Raw genomic sequence first — 9,452 nt, 5'->3', positions numbered from 1 at the left:
TTATAGTTACACAAAATGGAAACCCCAAGTGCAATAAGCAACAATTCTCTGAAATAGCATTCTGTGAACTCCAAGAATAAAATAGAAGGACTATACATTGCTATGTGAGACTTTTACAGGGTGTACGTGGCTTTAATTGGAGAACACAGAGTACAGTGTGGCTGCTTTGCTAATTGTGTAACCTGTCTATCCCAGTTTTCTCATCTGAACTTGGGTAAAAAACAACTCCCATATCACAAGGGTGTGGTCAGAATTAATTGAGATAACATGCATGAAACATATAATAACTCTTAGTAAGAGTTACTACCACCGTATGTCATACTACTCCATCATCTTCAAGGTCCTTCTCATCACCATCACCATCATCTCACACTGTCTCCTCTCCGCTATGACAATGTGGAGCCCATAGAGGACAGCCACTCCACTTTGCCCCTAGTCTGCTTGTCCTTTTTCCTATGTTTTCTAAATCATAATTTTATTTTTCACTTATCATTAACTTTTCCATATTGTTCCAAGGAGGAACTGATGGCCCATGTTCAAAGACTTAGTTACAGAAGAATTATGGAATGGTAAAGAAACTATAGCATGTAATGAACAAAAGGATGAGCAGTTGATTCTGATTGTCCCCTAACATTTTGTGGGCACCTCCTATGTACAAGGCACTGGACCAAACACTTTAGAGATGAAGAAAAATTATGCCCAAGATGGTCATATTTTGAGTCTCCCCATACCTGATTCATATGATGAGATTATGGACGTTTGGACTGATAATGCATTGAGATGTTGGGGTTGTTGGCATGTGTTCATATTAGAGGATGAATATCAATCTTTGGGGGCTAGAGAGCAGACCAAAAAATGGACCCTAAAATATTTGGATTTGGTCTCCAAAACCTGTGAATGTTACTTTTGATGGAAAAGGAAACTTGGTAGATGTGATTAAGTTAGGCATCTTGAGTGATTCTAGATTATTCAGAAAGGCCATAAATGTAATTTTAAGCATCCTTATAAAGGGAAATATAGCATGAAAGGCAAGAAGGCAACAAAACTACTAAGGTAGAGATTGGAGTGATGTGAGTCCAAATCAAGAAATGCTGGAACCACTAGAAACTGAAAATAGCAAGAAATGGATTCTCCTTTACACTGTTTGGAGAAAATGTGGACGTCCAACAAATGGATTTTTGTCCACTGAAACTGATTTCAGATGTCTGCCCTTGAAACTCTCAGAGATTTGATGTGTTTTGTTTCAGCTAATTGGGTTGTGGACATTTTTTAAAGCAATCGTGGTAAACTTACACTGTAAATACAGAATAGAACTTGAGTGTTTCTTCCTGACTCCCCTTTCTATGGGTAATTAAGTACCCAACTTAGCTTGAGTTTCCTGGCAGCCAAAGGAAGAAAACAAAAAAGTCAAATGAAAAAACCTGTGTTATCTCGTACAGCAAAAGATGATTAGCTCTTAACAGAGATACACATTTTCAAGTTTCAGAATTTTTAAAAGATCCTGGAAAAGGACTATGACACAACATTAATGGACAATGTTTAAATTTTCTTTGGTCTTAGGCATAAAGGGAAGTCATTGATCTGTGAAAAACTCTCTGAGCCCCAGAAAGATAAATTATTATCTATAGATGATGTTCGTTAGAAATGCGGGATAAAATGAGGACGGGATAAAAAGTGTGGTGGCACAGGATGGTTAACAAGTGAGAGGTTTATTTACAAACAAAGTCATTTGTGACAATGAAAAGTAGCTGGGAACAACTGTGCTAGAGCAGCTATTCTAGCAGAAACTGTCCAAGCCCAATAAGAGGCAGGATGGTCTCATAGACAGCATCCTTAAGAATTAGATGAAAGTCTGGCCAAGCTCACAGGCTGTCACTTGAAAAGAATATGTTGATCCCTGACTGAGAATAAAACAGACATCTGTGCCGGACACATGTCAGTGTAAACTCAAAACTTCTGGACCTGGGGCCAAAATTATCAGAGTCTTCAGGAAATGGGGTTAAATATTCTATTTAGGCCTTAGTCTTTTATTAGATATCTAGGTTGCCTCCTACCTTTTGCTACCATAAATAAGGTAGAATTAAAATAATTCCATATATGGTCCCCATTACTCAAAGAACCACTGGATAACATAATGGACAATGACTTCACGGAGAGTTGGTTACATCATCCAGTTTGTATAGAACCTGAGTCAAGAGCATCAAGAGTGAACTGCGCAGAGCTGGGCTGATCCATGGGAAGGCAGCAACTTGGGGAGGCTGAATTGCCCTCTCCTCATTTTGGCCATTGTGGACCCTGGTGCACAAGGATGGGGACCATTTTCTTTGTCTCAGTCTTTATGCTTCCTGGTTAGAAAAGAGCAGATCAAAAGACAGAAAAGACAGGGTCCCTTTTTTTTTTTTTTTTTGGTCAAACTTTATATTAAAAAAGGCCTTTTTTATTTTACAGCTACTGCAACATTTTCTTGGCTATAGTCCACTGTTTTTTCCAAGAAGAGTCACTGGGGGAAAATGATCCCCTTTATGTATTTTCATTGAAAAACATAGCTAAGCAAAGATATATGTATAAGGTTGCTTTTTCTTTGAGGCATTGTTTGCTAGAGCAAAAAAAAGAAAAAAAAAAGAAAGAAAAAGAAAGAAAAAGAAAAAGGATTTTAAAAACTAGAATAAATCTACTCACCACAAACAAATTGATTAAATAAATATGGTTACATCAATAAAAAGAATGAGGTCATCTACAAGTCCAGATTATAAAAAAAAAGTCAATGACATATCACAGGCAAAATTTTTATGTGCAAAACAGAAAGACACACATACACATATACACACAAGAGCTTTAAAATGTTATGGAAGAATTATGAAAAAAAACTGATAAAAATCTTACCTCTAGAAATGGTTCTGGATGTATAGAGGTGAATTTATATTTTTTATCTTACACCATTTTCTACTGTTGTGATTTTTTTTTTTTTTTGCCATGAATGCTATCATATAATTAACTAGACAATAAAGGGGATTGGCCAGTGGGCACTGACTGATAACCTAATCTGTTAAGGGCTATAAAATATACAAAGTATCTGAAACATGGTATTTCTTCCTGATCAGCCCCCCTGGACAGTCATTTAAATAAGCTAAATAAAACTACCTTTACTACAATAAAACTCTCAGTTCTGTTAGCAGCCGGAGGGGGTCTGTTTCCTTGAGTATAAGTGAGAATAATACCCATTTCATTGGTTTCTGATATGGTTTTGCTAATACCTGTCTCATAGTAGATGCTTGACCAATATTACTGACTCCAATATACCTGCAAAGGGATCAGAACCGAGTTTGGTTTTTCCAGGGGTTGTATAAAAGGCTAGGTGTCTGAAGGTTCTACCAAGTAAATATCCTGAAGTCAATGGATATCAATCTGTTAAAGTTTCTGATAATTTGCATTCAAGTATCAACTAACCCAGAATTTCCCAAATAGATGTGGCCCCCTGCCAAAGCCCCTATCCTCATCTCTTTATTTTTACAGTGTAACCATCCACAGAATAAGACATTTGCTAAATTCAAACCTAACTGAGCAGCATCTAAGACTACCTCTACTACTGGCTATATCCCCTCACTTTACCAAAATGCTCTGTAGGAGTATAAAGTGGTGAGTTTTGCAAATGAGAATTCTAATTGCACTTGATCATTATCAAGCTGCATAGTATTAACATGGAGAAATACCCAACACCAATTACTATATGTGCAGGCAAAGATGAAAAAATTAATAATTCACAGCTATCGCTAAGGGTCATTTTTTTTGTTTAATTAATGTCCCTTGATTAAAACTACTCATGCCTATAAGTAAATTAAAACAAATGGACTATTATCATGTTTGAATTTTATCTTTTGCTATTTCTTCATCTTCAGTCACCATTTTTTTGGTGAAAATACTGTTTAAAAATATAATTCTTAAAGGCCCATAAAATCTTACAAATGGCATTTTTAAAAAGAGGTTTGGAGTTAGACATATTTAAGTTTATTTACTTTGTTGTTCAACCACTTACTATTTATTGCTAATAATTTGCTACTTATTAGTCTTGTGATTTTTTTTTTTTTTGGAAGGGGTGGGTACCTGGGATTGAACTCAGGGGCACTTGACATTGAGCCACATCCCCAGCCCTATTTGTATTTTCCTTACAGACAGGGTCTCACTGAGTTACTCTGCACCTTGCTCTTGCTGAGTCTGGCTTTGAACTCATGATTCTCTGTCTCAACCTCCCAGGTTGCTAGGATTACAGGCGTGAGCCACCAGGCCTGGCTTAGTTTTATGATTTTTAATGCATGTTACTTAACATTGGACACAATGTTTTCATCTGTAAAATGAGCACATGATGATACCTATTTCACATGGTTTGGTAGATTGTTTCCACAAATGGCTTTTACTTGCTCTTCATTCTGTGTTATCCATGCTTTTTTGGCAAAGGGATCCCAAATCATCCCCCATTGAGAGTTGGAGTCTATTTTTCCCACACTTTGAGTCTAGGCTGGCTTGGGATTTGCTTTGACTATACCCTGAGGTTGAAGGGCCCCTGTGCCAGTTCTGGTCTCAGGCCCTTCCAACAGACCTTGTGTGCTTCTGCTTTTGCTCTTGGAACTCTGTCCAGTCTCCATGTTAACCAGAGCTGGCTAGCCTGCTGAGAGGTCTGAGACAACATCAAAGAAGCCAGCTGTCTCAACTCAGTGCCAACCACACTCCAACACGAGAAAGCCCAGCCCAGATCCCCAGAGCCAACTCTCCAATCTCTAGCTGAGAAACACACCAATGAATGAGCCCAGCTAAGCCCAGAAACACCATGCTACTCACAGATTTGTGAATAATCATAAATGACACTAAATTTAGGGGTACTTAAAATATATAAAGCTAATTGATGCACATGAATATTTTAACAAATGAATATATATATTTATTTTCATAAGGTCTGATCGGTATTTAACACCTGTACAGTAACAATTAATGAAAGGGTATGCTTCTGAAGAAAAGCATACTTAAGGAACTCATTCAAAAATGTTATAATTGCTCCATGCTGAAGGATATCAGCCATCCCACTGTCATTAGAAACCAAATTACCTAATTCTATCTGCTGACCATCACAGTCAATAATGTTCCAAGTTGTTATGGTAACCTCTGAGTAGCCCAGAAAAACTGATACACAGATGAAAGATATTTATGCAATTATAAGGTCAGATCTGAACAACAAATTTAAATATTGTTTGCTTATATATCCCTGGCATCCAGCACAGTGTGTTATGTGCAGTCAGTGCTCTCTAGCAGGGTAGTCTAGTGGTTAGGAGCAAGGATTCAGACTTTAAGCTGTCTGACTCTAAACCTCAGTTCCTTCAATAACCTTGCTTTCCTAATCCATAAAACGAGCAAAACAGTAGTCCTTACTTCTTCTATTCATACAAAGGATAAAGTGAGATTATTTTGGTAAAGGACTTAGAACAAAACCTGGCGCACAGCCAGTGCACAATAAATGTAAACTAGTGTTCATTTTTGAATAGTTTTTGTTTTAAACATTACTCATGGAGCTGGGCGTGGTGGTGCATGCCAGTAATCCCAGCAGCTTGGGAGGCTGAGGCAGGAGGATGGCGAGTTCAAAGCCAGCCTCAACAATGGCGAGGTGCTAAGCACCTCAGTGAGACCCTGTCTCTGAATAAAATACAAAATAGGGCTGGGGGTGTGGCTCAGTGGGCGAGTGTCCCTGAGTTCAATCCCCAGTACCCACCCCACAAAAAAAAAAAAAAAAAAAATTACTCATGGAAACAGGACCCATGTGGTCATTCCAAGTGTCTGTGTGTGCGCTTGCTACTTTTCCCCAGCTCTCAGAAGCTATCCTGCAAACACCCAAGACAAACATCAAAGAGCTGACGACAAAGGAAGCAAAGGTTCCAAAGATCCAATGAAGAGTTTAAATGTTATGCCTTGGGAATCCTGAGCATCCAGAACTGAAATATATAACATGTTATTAATTCAAGAGTCACTGCAAGCACGTGGATAGTATGAGGTTCTCATTGCACGTTTCATCTGCAAAGGACTTCCGTGAAATGGAGCCTGCTATCCAGCCCCGGGAGATCTGTTCCCCACTTTACTTAGGCCATTTACCCCCCCAGCAAGCCTTGTCCAGAACTGTGGCCTCACACAAATTCTCCCTAAATCACCCAAGCCGATGACCTGAGACTGACGCCTGCATCCTGATTTCAATTAGAGAGGAATAGAGACATCATTTGCACTCGGCTTCTCCTTCCATCCAGTGTTTTTCCTAATCAGGAATTCAAAATCTGGCTACAGAGTCAGTGAAGTGGATAAAAGGCCTGGAGTTGAGACAGATTGCACAGATAATGTATGAAATGGGAAGCCAGGTAGCCAGGAATCAGCTCATCACCAGAACAGCTATTTTGAATCTCATCATGTTTTCTTTCAGAACCACTGCCCATCAAGCCAAGTAACATTGCTACCCTGCAACCTGTTGGCAGAAACCCAGTGGTGTGCAAAGCATCCCCAACCTTCATACGATTTGCTCCAGATTTAGGGTTTTCATTTTATTAAGCACCTTAACCTACATTCTAAAGCCACCTTCCCAAGCATCTCATGGGAGATCATACAAGGTCAACATTTTGCTCATTTATCTTATCCTGTGACATATATTGTTCAAAGAAACTGAGGTCCTCCTTACAGGAGAAGACAAAATGTAACACCAACCAAAACAAGGTCAAACGTAGAAAGTGCCTGAGTACAATTTAATTCTCACAGTGGGATCACCAGACAGGCTGCCTCCTGTTTACCTAATTATGCCAGTGAATCAACAAGGCAGCTCCTTTTAGATCAATGGCTTGGATTTAATTTAGAAACATCCTTATTGCTCTATTCTCCAATTGGGTTCTTGTTTTATTGGGGGGGGATAGGTACTGGAGATTGAATTCAGGGACACTATTCAACCACAGAGCTACATCCCCAGCCCTATTTTTGTATTTTATTCAGAGACAGGGTCTCACTGAGTTGCTTAGTGACTCACTATTGCTGAGGCTGGCTTTGAATTTATGATCTTCCTGCCTCAGCCTCCCAAGCCTCAGGGATTATAGGCATTCACCACGGTGCCCGGCTCCAGTTGGGTTCTTTATCTTCTCAGATAGTCATGTGTTTTTCCAACCAAGAGATATCTTCCTTTCACAGGAAAGAAATCCCTCAAAAAAAAAAAAAAAAAAAAAAAAAAAAAACGGAAATCAGAACTGAGATTATGGCCTATCTTTTCCATACCGAGCAGCTCAACAAATCCCTACTGGGAAATTCATGAACTCGAGTTGGCTTGATTTTCCACTGGGAACCACCCGGAAAAATTAACAGCTACCCAGGGACTTAACTTTTGTCAACAACAAACCAAATAAAACTTTCCAAGCCCATTTAATTGTCTATATGATGCAGTGAGACTTCTTCTATCTCCTTGCTCAGATGTAACAGGCCAGTTGAAGTAAATCTGAATTGGTATTCTCTATCCTTGCATTTACTCTATCTCAGTGAATTTACTCTATCTCAGTGAACCAACTGGCAGGTAAGACAAGTAAAAATGGTAGGAATCCTTCCAGGCTAAAAAGCCAAGCAAGTTAAGCAGAAGAAAGATAACTGTTTCCAGAATAAGATAGTGTAAATCCTCATCTTGCCTCCTGTTAAAGGCTTGCCTAACTTTTAAAAAGTAGATCGATCGCCATCATATTAACATGCAGTCATAAATTTCCTTTCCCAAAAGACAGAAATTGTGACCAAATAGCTAGTGTATCAAAGCAATTTTTATACATAGCCAGCTCAAACATGTATTCGGTCAAGTGCTAACAACTCCACTGGTGGTTGTTTTTTTTGCATTATATAGTCACAGTTTATGAGCATATGAAGAGAACGAGTCTGGCATGGTCTCCCTGATTCTCTGACTTAGTAACACTCCGTCTAGCCAGGAATATAGCTCACCCGAGTGCTCCCTTCTCTTTCTGTTGCCAACTCAGCAATCCCTAAAGCCACATACGGAAGGATTGGACAGAGCAGAGCAAAAAGCATCCATGCATCGGTTGGGCCTGTGGACCATCTGAACATCACATCTGTGGGTGTCCCCAGGGTGACCTGTGGGCTGGTGACAGTGTGGGCTCTGGACATGTTTGCTCAATGAAGGGCTGAGTAGCTGAAAACATGCTGGAGTTTCTCACAAACTTAACACTCTGATGAGGAGAGAGCTGGGCTCCTCCTTCCCCAGGGCAGACTTGGCTATCTCTCATCTGTATGCAGTCCGTGTGGAAATGAAGGAGGGGGAGGAGGAGGAGGAGGAGGAGGAGGAGGAGGAGGAGGAGGAGGAGGAGGGAGAGCTACTAATTGTGAGCTTCTCCTCATGCAATTAGATTTCAAATAAAACACAGAGCCTCTCTCACTGGAAAAAATGGAGAAAGCAGCCTCCAATTCACGAACACTGACATCGGGCCTGATCCTGACAATGACATCTCTGCTCACCCCAAATCACCCAGAGATGTCCATGGTCAGCAGGAGGACAGGCTCTGTGAGGAGATGCTCTTGTTTAGCATGTCAGAAAGGGTCCTGGTGGTCTAAGATACACTGCCAGCAAGCCTGTGGCATGGCCTGTCCCCCCTGCCAAAACAAACACACACAGAGTCAAAATGAGAAGGTGAGATATTTATGGGGGGTGAGGCAGGGAGAGATGGAATCTGTCCTGGTGGATTTTTTCATTTCCATGTGTCAGCATTTCCCTCTGTGCCTCTACTTTGATTCTGGTTAGAAGGAAAGATATCATTATCCATCCTTATGGAGATGGAGCAGCTGCAAGAACTCCTGTGCTCAGCTGGTGGGACTCCCTGGAGTCCAGGTGAACGCTGGGGCTGCAGACACTGGCCTCTCTCCAGCTGAAGCAGGGGGTGCTCATTCTGTAATGGAGAAACTGAGGCCTGGGTCATGTAAAGAGGTACATTTTTTTTCCTTTCTAGGTAGTAGATTTTTGTATGTTTGGAGATCCCAGCTGATCATTTCCATACATCCCACTCGATATTGCCTGGCAGCATGGGGACAAGAATAGCATGGAGCCTTGAAACCCACAGAAGAGCTGCAGCCTCCCCCCACTCCCTTGTATACTTGTGAGCTGAGCTGCTAACAAGTGGCACAATCCATTCATTTGAATTTCATCTCCCTTCATTTCCTCTGCCTTCCCCCTGGTGCTGGTGATAATGAGCAGACCCAAGGAGGCAGATGGAAAGGGAAGAGAAGCAGGGGTTGAGATAATCCGCTGGTTTAAATAGTCAGAAATTAGCCTTGACTCCCCCGCCCTCCACAGCTTTGTGCCATCCCACAGTGACTGTGGATGAACCACCAAGTATTTCATAAGTAGCCTCTGGAAAGTTTTTTTTTTTTTTTCTTTCTTTCTCAGATTCTTTTCC

Source organism: Urocitellus parryii, chromosome 3, assembly GCF_045843805.1.
Source record: "Urocitellus parryii isolate mUroPar1 chromosome 3, mUroPar1.hap1, whole genome shotgun sequence".
NCBI lineage: Eukaryota > Metazoa > Chordata > Mammalia > Rodentia > Sciuridae > Urocitellus > Urocitellus parryii.
This window is presented reverse-complemented; position numbering follows the sequence as displayed.